Genomic DNA, 13,915 nt, shown 5'->3' on the forward strand with positions numbered 1-13,915 from the left:
AGGGGCTAACCTTGTACAGGCCAGGAGGTGGAGGGATGAAGTGAGTTTGTACAGACCAGAAGGTGGCAGGAAGGAGTGAGTTCAATACAGACCAGGAGCTGGTGGGACTGTGTGTACATACCAGGGGAGGGAGTGAGTTTGTACAGACCAGGAGGTGGAGGGAATGGGTTTGTGCAGACCAGGAGGAAGTGAACAAACGGATATGATGGACAGTAGGACCTGAGGATAATGAGTTCACAGACAGAGAACGAAGGGATAAGCACAGCATGCCTAGGAAGGGGGAAGGGAGCCTGGCCTCATAGATATAATAGTGAAAAGCATGCTGGGTAACAAGAGGCCAGGATTGGGAAAATGCGAAGTGAGCCAATCAGGGTATATGGCCAGGTCAGAAGGTGGATACATTGGCCTAAGGGATGCTTGTATGCGAATATTGATGTGATCCAATCAATATGTGCTGTGATTTCTTTGCCTTAGCTCTCACTAACTTTTGGGAACTTTAGAAGACAGCTGTGTGTGTTCTAATGTTCCACGAGTGAGTCAGACTTGCAAGATGGTGGAAATAAAACAATAATTGATACCTGCTAATCCAGCTCAGATTTTATTGAGTCCACACTGGCAAAAAAAATCAGGAATTAACATTTGGTGCCGAAACCCAGGATTTCTCTAGATGCTTGCCTTTCATTTGCGAAATCAGAACTGGACTGCTCACGGACTGGGAAAAAGGAAATGGGACCACGATATGAGTAGATAAAACTTGCCATATCGGTTTTCCTCTCTGTCGTATTCTGCTAACAGTCTAATCACTCGCATTTGATCAGGCAAGATCGTCTCGCGAAATTAAAAGTCAGTCTGGTGGATTAGAAGGATTGATTTCAGTCCATGCAGGTACGGCTGAGGGTTGGAATGAGGTAACAATTAAGTTGGTGACTTATGGAATGTTGCCTGGTCAGTCAATTGCATGTGAGTAGAAAATTAAAAATTGCTTCTACTAAATTACACTTTAATTCGGTTAATGTCTTTAAAGGGTTGATGTGATGTCGCTGACACAGTTCAGTAAAATAACGCTGATGAAATGTTTGCGGACAGTTCAATTCCGTACAATTAGAATTGGCTAAAATTTGTTACGTTGAATTACACTTTAATTCGGTTAAGGTCTTTAACGGGTTGATGGGATGTCGCAGAAACAGTTCAGTAAAGACTGCTGATGAGATGTTTCCGGACAGTTCAATTCCGTACAATTCGAATTGTCTAAAATTGGTTATATTAAATTACACTTTAATTCGGTTATGGTCTTTATCAGGTTGATGTGATGTTGCAGAACAGTTCAGTAAAAGACCGCTGATGGAATGTTGGTGGACAGTTCAATTCCGTACAAATATAATTGGCTACGTTAACATCTATTGTTGGAAGATATGTTTTTTTTGAGTGAAACTTGCATTGGGAGATGAATGGCCACTAGGGGGAACAAGAGACAAGGGGACGTTTCGAAGCGTGTCGGAGAGCTCTCAGAGAAAACAGAGATTCTGGTTTAATTCTTTTAAATCCAATTTGTATTGTTTGGTTGGTTGAGATGAATGAAAGTATAAGGATTTGACTTCCTTTTGGTTGAATGGAGATCTCCAATGAATGAATGAGTCCGTTTAATAACAATTCGTGCATTCTTAGTTTTTTTTAAAATGTTGTGTTTTGCAAAACGCAGTTGAATTACGAGGTTTTAAAGTGAGATTTAAAACGGGGTAAGTATTTGAAAGTTCTTCAGAAAATCAGTAATAATGATTAATATTGCGGGAGTTAATTAGAACATAATTCTCAGGGAGAAAAGAAAAAGCGAAATCAAAATGCATAAATTGGGATTTAAAAATGATTAGTTGCAACTCAGCATCGTCTTGGCTGCAAAAAAGTTAATTATGGAATAATAGAACAATGGAATCTAAATTGAAATGTGAAGACTCGGCACTCGGTGTCCACCATGTGCTCCTTTGTTTGTTCGGTGTGTTCCAAATTTATTGAGATTTCAGTATTTTCTCTGGAAACTCACTACACCTCAAATTTACTGATCGGGGATTTTCAAACAGCAAAGGTTATGGATTTGTTTTCCCTCTTTTTGGATTACATTGCAGAAGGAGCTTACATTATAGAGGGAGTATCAGGCAATAGAAACGTTAGTCCTGAAGTTAGATTAGGAAAATTACTTGCAATATCAGGAATTAAGAAGATGATGACAGGGAAAGATTTAATAAAATTAAGAGTGCGCGGGAAAAAATAGGATATTAAAACCAATTGATGACAGAGAGGAAGCGTGGGTGAAACTGCCGAATAAAACCAGAGGAAACGTAATCAGCGAGGCTGTGAAAGGTAAAGACAAAATCATAAAAAAATTGGGTGAACATAAAATTGTATTAGAGTACCATGGCGATTGGAGCAAAATAAATTGTGTCAGAATTTAAACATCTGATCAAATTGAACAATAACAGAGGAATCGTGATACTCCATCGGCAGCCTATGGGGAATGAGCGTAGGAATGTAATCAGTAAAGGTTGAAATGTATGGAATGATAGATCAAGGGCGGTGATTAATGGCCCTCAGTTTTAAATGTTTCACAGTGAGCATCAGGAAACAGCATGTCAGGGCTGTGGGGCATTCTGTAGCCCGATGGTGTGGACTGGTAGTAGTCATATGAAACCTAGGGGGCGGTCAGATATTGGGTATTCAGGAGAATTGATAATGCATTTGCAAAGACAGCGATGGGGCGATGCTGCAGTCCCCAGGGAGCATTGGGGCATTCATTTTTGCCATGATTGTTTTGTGAAATATCAGTCAACTTTAATGATTGACGTTTGTGATCACAGGGTGGATTTTGAATCCAAGAAGTGTCAGTGCCAGTGGGATGGTAGATGAATGAAAACGTGCAATTACTGCATGGGAAATTTGGCCGACAAAAATGCGACTCTAAAATGCTGTGCAAGCGTGTGGACAAGTGACAGTGTTGGGGTATTGATTCGTGAGGAAGTACGCAGTTTATGCTGTTGGGATGACCTGGGGACGTAAAATGAGCCTAACAGTGTTAGAGACTGTATCACTGCAATGATGCCGTGCCATAGGATAGATCATATCCACAATTCGCTCAGACAAGGGATAAATTAATGTTTGGGTCTGGGTGTCAGTATGCCTGTGAACTGAAACCTGTTAGCAGCATCAATAGGACAGATGAGACAGTGGAAATATTATGTTCGCAACTTATCCTGTCACAATCAGAATTAAAAACATTGAAGTAGACGCAATAGCAATATCCAAAATGTATCAGGGAAAGTTTCGACCTGATTGAATCACTGAGTTAGAAAAAGAGGAATGGTGGCAATGGAAATCCGGAAGTCCTGGAGTTGGTACTTCTGGAATATCCAAGCAAGGATAGAAATATTCAAATCAAGAAATAGGGCCCTCTCCGCCTTTGACCTGTTTATTTCAGTTTCAGATGAAGCAACAATAATACAGATGACGAACCTGAACAACACTCTGCAGAAGAATGTTTCAGACAGTATGGAAAAAAACTAATGATACAATTGGCTAAATGTTTGAGGGAATTAAATGATAGAGCCCGGAAGAAAAACCTTACCGGTTAGCAACAAATCAAAATATCAAATAATTACTGAATACTCAAACTTCCGGTCAGACGTCTCTAACGGGACGTTAGCTGATGGGTGATCTGTAGTCTCCAGGAAGGCTGTATTACGCGGTGGAGTTATTAAGGGTCTCGGCAGACAGCAGCGACTGACGATGAACCCCCGTATTGTAAATGACAATAGTCTAAGAATATTGGCAGCTTACTGCCGCGAGGGGAATTGTAACCAATGCAGCAACCAATATAGCATTGTAGAGTATAACAGTTATTACAGATTAAATGTCCTGTAAGTTGTTAGGGACTGTTAAGTATAAATTCAATTGGGTTGGAACCACAAAAAGTTAACCGTCCCAAGTGTGTGAGTGCTGTTTAACAAAAAACGAATAATGACAAGTATACACTCCATGCTGTAAGTAAAATGATAGCAGGCAACAGGGGTTTGAAGAAAACTGAGCTATTATCTCAAGTAAGCCAGGGCTGGCAGGCAACATGGTGCAGCACAATGTTCGACGTCAGAGTCAGGAAGTCAGGAATAGAACCAAGATTGGTTGAAGCTCCTGCTATTAATAAAGCAAGATAATCAGTGCATGCATGATATCAAAATTTACCATTACTATGGTAAACGGAAAACGCTTCCTACAAACAAGAAACCCCAGTGAAGGATAAGGACCTTTTGGTCGCTGATGGACAGAGTTGTGTGCTGCTTCTAAGGGACCTGAGGAAGCTTTTTACGGTGCTGCTACCCCAAGGTAGTCAGATGCCTTGGAGGTAGTGGAACAACCGGAAATGGCTATTGTATTACCTTCCTGAGCGGCGCCAGCTATGGTTAACGGTGATTGGACTTGAGGAAAGCACATCACTGGTCTGCGAGATGGATACATTTACCATTGATGTCCCTGCGCAGTTTACAAATCATGACATGTACATAGAATGACAAGGCTGAGGGATAGTTGCTAGTCAGTACAACTATAAGAAGGATATAAATCCTAAGGGCAACACGGTAGCATTGAGGATGGCTATCTATCTTGTTGGATTCAGTTGAGAGTTCTCTCATAGCTCCGTCACGGGGTTTTACCTGATGCATGGATTGATAATACTTCTTATTATAATTGTATACTTCAAATCATTGGATGCCTTAATATGTGTTGTACGCTGGCTATGGCTCGGATGCTGCCGATAGGCTTAGCCCATCATTATTCACCAAAGATGACATCTCGTTGCTGGTGACCATCACTCCAGACGGAAGAGGACGGAGAGCCAGAGGATCTAAAAATATGATAAGGTGTTATGTACGGAATACCGGCTCAGTTAAGTTCTGATAATGGGCCTCATTTTATTGGACTGATTAACAAGGAGTTCTGCTCCCAGTTGGGCATTCGCCAGCAGTTACACTGTGCGTACAGACCGCAGGCTGCCGGGATGGTTGAGAGACACAATCAGACCCTCAAAACTAAATTGGCTAAATTAAGAGCGGACACGGGACTGACATGGCTTAAGTTGCTCCCCGTTGCCCTCTTTCAGCTGTGGGTCACACCTGCAGGATCGGCCTGGCTCTCTCCTGCTGAGACCTTTTACGGCAGGCCCATTAGAACACCTTGGAACTTGCCTGTTCCCAGATTGGTCCAGTTTCACCATCTGACTAAAGAAAGGAAAAACTATGTTCTAGGCCTCACTAACGCCCTCGAGGAACTCCATAGCCAGGTTCGAGCGGCTCACCTGTCACTGTCCCCATTACATTGCTCGCTTTCAGTGCAGCCTGGTAGTTATGTCATGGTTAAGAACTGGACTCGGAAGGGATTGGAGCCACAGTGAACGGAGACCTTCCAAGTTCTCCTTACCACCCCCACTGCAGTTAAACTGGAGGGGTTGAGAGCTTGCGTCCATTTCCAACACTACACAATGGTCAGTCACTAACCTGCCTCCTTTCGCCAGCGCTGTTTTACAGGAGTGGAGCATGACGGATTGTGCTGTCTTCGGCTTCGCCTCACTTGGAACACCATCAGTCCTGTAATCCCGACCAAACTACAAGGACATTTCACTTATGCAGAGGTGATGTTCTCCGATGCCCCCTTGTACGAGGGCACAGTATCGACTCATGGAAGGTTATCAAGTTAAAGGACAATGAAGGGCTCATGAAACACTTATATCAGTCCTGGCGTTGGGACGGGAACATTGCATGGACATTGCCTTATTTTGGAGTAAATGTACATTTGCTTTTGGATGTGATAAGACCGGTGCCATAAAGGTCAAATCAGACCGTCTTGGGTGGGGGAGGGGGTAGGAAAAGATTGTAGGGGAAAGAGGAGGAATAGCAAGACGACGGGAGGAGTAGGAAGGGAGGTACGACCAGAACGCAGGTTATCAGGAGGTATGCTTACTTCACTTCGGACCCAGAACGAAGGAAACCTGGGCAGCATGAATCTCTTCCACCAAATTTAGAACAGTACAGCAAGAACAGGCCCTTCGGCCCTCGATGTTGTGCCGAGCAATCATCACCCTACTCAAACCCATGTATCCACCCTATACCCGTAACCCAGCAACCCCCCCCCCCTCCTAACCTTACTTATAGGACACTACGGGCAATTTAGATTTAGATTTAGAACAGTACAGCAGAGAACAGGCCCTTCGGCCCTCGATGTTGTGCCGAGCAATGATCACCGCACTCAAACCCACGTATCCACCCTATACCCGTAACCCAACAACTCCCCCTTAACCTTACTTTTTAGGACACTACGGGCAATTTAGCATGGCCAATCCACCTAACCCGCACATCTTTGGACTGTGGGAGGAAACCGGAGCACCCGGAGGAAACCCACGCACACACAGGGAGGACGTGCAGACTCCGCACAGACAGTGATCCAGCCGGGAACCGATCCTGGGACCCTGGAGCTGTGAAGCATTTATGCTAACCACCATGCTACCGTGCTGCCCATAAATCTATCACTGTATGTATGGCCAGGAGCCGGTTGTCTGCTACCCAAACTCCGCATTGGTGTCTAGGTTATTTTCCGTCTTAACGCTTTGGGGAACTCACCATACGGTGGCTCAGTGTCAGAGTTCCGAGCCACCGCCCGAGCAAGTTACGCTTCCTTGTGATCCGGGTTCGGCCCCACCAGCTATTTGACTTCCCCTCCATCGGGATAATTCCCACTCACAGTATGATAGGCTGCAGCGGTGGAGGGCGTATATACCTAGCCCCTTAACTCCCAAAAGAGATTTCCGGTCGTGCGAGAATTGTTTCAGCAGTGAGGGGTACGGCTGTTTGCTGGTAGAGATGCAAATGAATATAACATGTCTGTTCTCCACTTGTACTGATCCAAAGTGTCGCATAACCCTGACATCCGGTCAGTGTGCCTGTTACAATGCCACTTGTGTCCCGCTGACGTCAGGCCTCCAGCTCCTTTGTGGCTGGGTGAATGTCTCTCATATCACTGTTTGGACTTGGGCTTTATGCATTGCTAGGAGACCAGAATGTGTGTTCCGAAGCTGGATGAACTGAGCTACTGGGGAATCCCTACTCCACCAATATACGGATTGTGATTCTACCATGTACACGGAGTGAGGATACTATTTTTCAATGGAACAACGACCAATGTTATGTCACCCCCATTTCCCCGCCAAATTGCTATCGGGACTCTAGTCCCTACCACAGCCCCCTGCCCCTCTGCGTGGGTACTGCACCACAAGTTGGAACCTGGGCAGGTTCAGTTATTTGTGGGCCTGGCCATCCTTAAATGCGTGATGGGTGAAATGTACGGTGCGCTGGAACAGATAGCCGCCCGAGAGTCTTGGCTGTTACGATTCACAATGGTGCAGCGGACGATGGGGTGCTGCAATAGAATTTAGAAATGCAGCAACGAGTTTTCTTATCTGAGGGACCATAGCTACAGCTTGGACCGATGGGTTATCATGAAATGATAAAAGGAGGGAATGAGGAAGTGAACAAACGAATATGATGGACAGTAGGACCCTGAGGGTAATGAGTTCACAGGTAGAGAACAAAGGGATGAGCACAGCATGGCTAGGAAGGGGGAGGGGAGCTTTGCCTCGTGGAGAGAATGTTGAAAAATATGCTGTGTAACAAAAGGCCAGGATTGGGAAAAAGCGAAGTGAGCCAATCCGGATATATGGCCAGGTCAGAAGGTGTATACATTGGCCTATGGGAAGCTTGTATGCGAATCCCGATGTGATTCAATCAATATGTGCTGTGATTTCTTTGGCTTAGCTCTCACTAACGTTTGGGAACTTTAGAAGACAGCTGTGTGTGTTCTAATGTTCCACGAGTGAGTCAGCCTTGCAAGATGGTGGAAATAAAACAATAATTGATACCTGCTAATCCATCTCAGATTGTATTGAGTCCAGACTGGCAACAAAGCATCAGGAATTAACAGAGGGAGCGAGTTTATACAGACCTGGTGAAGGGAAGAAGTTAGATGGTACATACCAGGAGGTGGAGGGATGAGTTTGTACAGAAAGGAGGTGGCGCGACAAAGTGAGTTTATTCCAGCCTTGGAGTGGGAGGCTGTAAACTGTGGAATATTATATAAAACAAACTTAATGTTGCTGCGCTGTGCCAAGTTTGTCCCAGTCACGCTGACAGATGCTACTTTACGTTTTCTCATTGTTCTTCATCAGGCTGAAAAATCCGTAAATAATTCCTTGATCATCTTTTCTTTTACTTTTAGTGGTTAGTGATCAAGAGGTTGGGTGTTTCTCCATGCCAATCACTGAGGAGATGGCACCTGACGATCTCCCTTCCCGAAACGATGATGGGTCAAAATCTTATTGAAGGTGAAGATGAATGATCCAGTGAGGGACGACCATCAACCCGACATCTCCATTTTCTCACTGAATAGAAGCTTCTTTCCTGGAAAACAGGCTAATTGGTTACTTCACTCCACTAACACTTGACTTTGTATTACTCCTGTCTGGATAATGGCCTAAAAGCAGCAATACATTTATTTCACTGATCACTGCTTCATATCTTGTTCACCCTAAGGATCGGACTGTCTGTAGCGAATGTGTCCGGGTTAAATTGAGGCTCGGCACAGATGTGTACATACCAGATAAAGGCACGGGGACGTCAGTGGAAATGGTTTGAGATAAGATAGGAGCTCCACAATATCAGCTGTCTGACCATTTACATGTAAGGATGTCTCATTAATACTGGGTTATGGTGAACGAGCTCGGGGTCTGGAAGTGATAGAAATTTATCGTGCAAATGTTCATGTAGCTTGGCAATTGAATCCGAACATAGGGAAGGGATTTAATGGGTGAGTAAGAGGATGGTAAAGTGATTCAGAGGCTGAGAACGTAATTCACGGGATGGTGCAGGAGAGCAGAGTGTGGAGAAAGTGAAATGAAAAATCGCTTATTGTCACGAGTAGGCTTCAATGAAGTTACTGTGAAAAGCCCCTAGTCGCCACATCCCGGCGCCTGTTCGGGGAGGATGTTACGGGAATCTAACATTGCTGCTGGCCTGCTTGCTCTGCTTTAAAAGCCAGCGATTTAGCCCAGTGAGCTAAACTAGCCCCTGTTCAGTTGGTGCTAAGATTTGTTAAATTTTTCAGGGCACCCCGGATGTTTTCAGGACACCACAAAATGTTTCTGGGCACCGTTAGCGGTTTCGAGTCGCCGTGAACAGTATCAGGCCGCTATGAAGGGGTTCAGGTCCCCGTGAAGTGCTTCTAGATGGCATGGAGGGATTTAGGACACTGTTACGAAACTCGAGGCGCGATGCAGGAGTTCAGGACACCGTGAAGGGTTCCTCGAAGCCATGGAGTGTTTCATACCACCTTTACCAGTTTCTAGGTGTCACGTAGGGTTTGAGAACACCGCTATGCGTTTCTAGATTTCATGAAGACACCGTGCATGGTTTGTAGGCGCCATGGAGGGGTTCAGGGCACCGTGGTTTCTTGGCGCCTTGAAGGGGTTCAGGACACCGTGAAGGGTTTCGTTGCGCCATGGAGGGGTTTTAGGGCACGGTGAAATGTCTCTTGGCACCATGGAGGGGTTTAGGGCACCGTGACGGGCCTCTCGTCGCCATAGAGGGTTTCTGGGCACCGTGAAGGATTTCTAGTCGCCATGGAGGGGTTCAAGACACCGTGAAGGGTTGCAGAGCGCCATGGAGGGGTTCAGGACATCATGCTGGTTTGGAGGTTACCGCAAATGGGATAAGAGGACTGGGAAAGGTTTTAGCGGACGGAACGATATTCCCTCTGGAGGGGAGGAGGTTTTATCCGTCACAGATGGATTAATAAAACTACAGCATATTTTGAACTGTCGGAGGGAGAATAATAGAGAGGGAAATTTCCAGCGAGCTCAGCTGGTGCTGGGAAACGTTTCAGTGGACATGAAAGGGGTGATGACAGGAGTCAAGGGAAATTCAATTATTTAAATGGGTGGGGAGGGAATGAGGGGCGAAGGAAGATTTTCAGTGTGTTTAGAAAGGATTGGGAGAGCTGGGAATGACTGTCACTGGGTGCGGAAGGCAAAGGGAGAATGGGGACGACATTCGCTTAGTGACAGCAGGTATCAGGGATAGGTGAAGAGGGGAGGCGGTGGCGCAGTGGTATTTTCATTGGACTGGTTCACCAAAGACTCAGATACCATAAGTAATGCTCCAGGGACGCAGGTTCAAGACCCACCATGGCAGATGGTGAAACTGGAATTCATTGCCTATTGTAAAAACCCATCTGGTTCACAACTGTCCTTTCGGGATGAAATCTGCCGTATTTTCCTGGTCCGGCACACATGTGACCTCAGACCCACAGCAATGTTGTTAACTCTTAACTGTCCCAACATTTCGGATTGGCTGAAAATTCTGGGACAGACTGTGACTTCCACATCCCATGAAGAAATTTAAAAAAAACTTTTGAATGAATGTCCAACATACGTTTTAAAAATAGTTTATTTAATCAGTGTCCTGAATTTAACAGAGACTATTCAAGCCGTGTACGTTATTAAATACAAACTACTTAAACAATGTGAGGTCATTTAAACATTGTCACACATGAAATACTCCAATTAAACCGTTTCCGACATTAAACTGCGTCTATATAAATATAGTCCTACATTGAGAATAAATTATTGAAAACGTGTCCTTCACTCAACAGAGAGAACCAAAATAGTGTCCTGGACCTATATTAAACGCCGCACCTCTGTCACACTCCTCAAACATCTCGTACACCAGCTCTACAGTAGTCGACGCAACCTGGAAACCAAGATAGAGGCCATATTCTCAAATTGCGCTCAGGACACAGCAGACCAGCTGCGTAACACCGCCAAACAGGTGAGACAACGATACAATGCCACCTATATGCACACCAAGAACAGGAATCTTGAGAAACTCGGCATCACCACCAGCAGCAACCAAGCCTCCCCCAGTATCACACGAAAACAATACAGGGAAACCTATTGTCAACTTGTCGGACTACACCCTTCAACCAGGCGAAATCGAAGTCCTCACGGTACTCACGGTAGCATGGTGGTTAGCGTCAATGCTTCACAGCTCCAGGGTCCCAGGTTCGATTCCCGGCTGGGTCACTGTCTGTGTGGAGTCTGCACGTCCTCCCCGTGTGTGCGTTGGTTTCCTCCGGGTGCTCCGGTTTCCTCCCACAGTCCAAAGATGTGCGGGTTAGGTGGATTGGCCATGCTAAATTGCCCGTAGTGTAAGGTTAATGGGGGGATTGTTGGGTTACGGGTATACGGGTTACGTGGGTTTAAGTAGGGTGATCATTGCTCGGCACAACATCGAGGGCCGAAGGGCCTGTTCTGTGCTGTACTGTTCTATGTTCCTCAGCAGAGGGCTCAATTTCTGCACCACCACCAAAATGGACCCCATCACTCTCGCGGCAGACACGGAGGAATGCATCAGGCGAATGAGGCTCCGGGAATACTTCCACAGACCCCAAGAGGCCGACAGCGAATCCAAGGAGACGACCAATGAACCAGAACAGCAGACTGCGAGATCTGCGGTGCAGCAACCGAATTGGACCCTTCCGGAAGGCCGCTGCCCTAGACTCGACATGTATGCTCAAGCCGCCAGAAGTCGTGTCAATGCCAGATTCATCAGTCGCATTCACAAGGCAGCCCCGAACGTCACCCAAGTACAACACAACGACATCCGTGCTCTCAAAACCAACCGCAACATCGACATCAAACCAGCAGACAAAGGAGAGGCCACCGTTATACTGAATAGAACGGACTACTGCAAAGAAGTTTACCGACAACTCAACAACCAGGAACACGCAGATCCAACCAAGGAACATATCCGCCAACTCAACAGACTGATCAGGACCTTGGATCCAGACCTTCAGAGCACCCTACGTGCTCTCATCCCACGTAATACCCGCATTGGAGATCTCTACTGCCTCCCGAAAATACACAAGGCCAACACACCAGGCCGTCCTATCGTTTCAGGCAATGGGACCCTGTGTGAGAACCTTCCCTGGCCACATCAAGGACATCTTGAAACTCATCGTACAAGGTACACCCAGCTTCCGTCGCGACATGACAGACTTCCTACAGAAAGTCAGCACCCATGAACCAGTTGAACCAGGAACATTCCTCGTCACAATGGATGTCTCGGCACTCTACACCAGCATCCCCCATGACGACGGCATTGCTGCAACAGCCTCAGTCCTCAACACCGACAACTGCCAATCTCCAGACACAATTCTGCAACTCATCCGCTTCATTCTAGATCACAACATCTTCACCTTTGACAACAAATTCTTCACCCAGATGCATGGAACAGGCATGGGGACCAAACTTGCACCTCAATATGCCAACAGGTTTCTGGAACATACCTCGCCATTCACCTGAGAAAGGAGCTGCGCTCCGAAAGCTCGTGTTTGAATCAAACCTGTTGGACTTTAACCTGGTGTTGTAAGACATCTTACTGTGCTCACCCCAGTCCAACACCGGCATAACCGCATCATCATCTATTTTAAACGGAGAACATTTAAATAGTGACCTCGAGTCAACACAGATTATTTAAAAAGGTTCCGGCGTTAAAGAGCCGATTTTAAAGTGTTCTCCCCGCAAAAATGGCCATTTAACCAGTTTCTTATATTAAATAGAGATGATTTGAACAGTGTTCACACAAAAAAACAAAGATTTATGTTTGACATTATTAAAACAATGTCCAACAATAAACAGGGAACATTTAAACAGTCTCCATAATAAAACAAAGATCATTAAAACAATGTATGACATTAACCAAGGACCATTTCACCCATTTTCTCCATTAATAGGAGGCTTGAAAATGATTCCTCCTTTCGAAAGAGACCATTTTGTCATAGATTCACAGATTTTGAGTGCAGATGTATTTAAAGACACGGGTACACTTCCATTCAAGTAGACGATCTTGTTCAGGACAGATGAAAAACCTTTGGTGCATTCTCCTCGGAGAACTTCTGTTCCTCTAAGATAAATATTTAAACTAGAATTGGGAAGGCTGAAACAAAAAGGAATAATTTCAAGAGTCACTGAACCGACTGACTGAGTCAGTTCCAGCGTTTCTGTGAAGATACCGTCAGGTGATCTCCGGATACGTATAGACCCCAAGGATCTCAACAAGAACATCATGAGGGAAAACTATCCCATTCCAAAACGAGAGGACCTCACCAGCGAGTGGGCAAATACGCCAGTAAGTAGTTAAAGGCAGTATTTTGCAATTTGAGTATCGACATTCTGTTGGTGTCATCGCACGAGATGCATTTGCAACAGAAACGCAAGACAAACTATCGCCTTTTTGCAACATTACTGCTCCTATTCTGTCCTGACTCGCATCAGTCAAATTTTCGTCTTCCTATTTGGATCGAAAGCTGCTCAGAAAGGTGCAGCTGTTAATTGGGATTTTCAATCAAGCGACTCTGTTTAATGCTCACCTGTCCATTGAAAAGAGGTGGATTTTATGATCGAGTTTCTAAGACCTGTTGTTCTGGTTGACTAGAAAAGGTATGAATTTGACTAAGAAGTTAACAACGCCTGAAAATCGTAGAACTGCTATACTTGTAGGGGTTCAAAGATGTGGGTGGAATTCGTCAGTGTCAGTGTTGCTCACAAAAATGGGAATGAGTCGGGTAGGGTCTGTTCACTGGTAGGCGAATTAGTCAGGGGAGGGGCTGTTCAGTGGCAGGGGAATTAGTCAGGGTAGGGACTGTTCACTGGCAGGGAAATTAGTCAGGGTAGGGGCTGTTCACTGGCAGGGGCATTAGTCAGGGTAGGGGCTGTTCACAGGCGGGGAATTAGTCAGGGTAGGGGCTGTTCACAGGCAGGGGAATTAGTCAG

General features: G+C 45.4%; 1 long non-coding RNA gene across 1 annotated transcript in view; it reads left to right on the forward strand.

Moving 5' to 3' along the window:
* Positions 1-8,589, forward strand: part of LOC119961241 — a 39,156-nt gene extending 30,567 nt beyond the window's left edge. The window contains exon 3 of the long non-coding RNA XR_005459624.1: positions 8,305-8,589. This is a non-coding gene — a long non-coding RNA (uncharacterized LOC119961241). The remainder of the gene's footprint in view (positions 1-8,304) is intronic.
* Positions 8,590-13,915: the final 5,326 nt, after the last annotated feature.

The sequence above is a fragment of the Scyliorhinus canicula genome, unplaced genomic scaffold (genome assembly GCF_902713615.1).
Source record: "Scyliorhinus canicula unplaced genomic scaffold, sScyCan1.1, whole genome shotgun sequence".
Classification (NCBI taxonomy): Eukaryota; Metazoa; Chordata; class Chondrichthyes; order Carcharhiniformes; family Scyliorhinidae; genus Scyliorhinus; species Scyliorhinus canicula.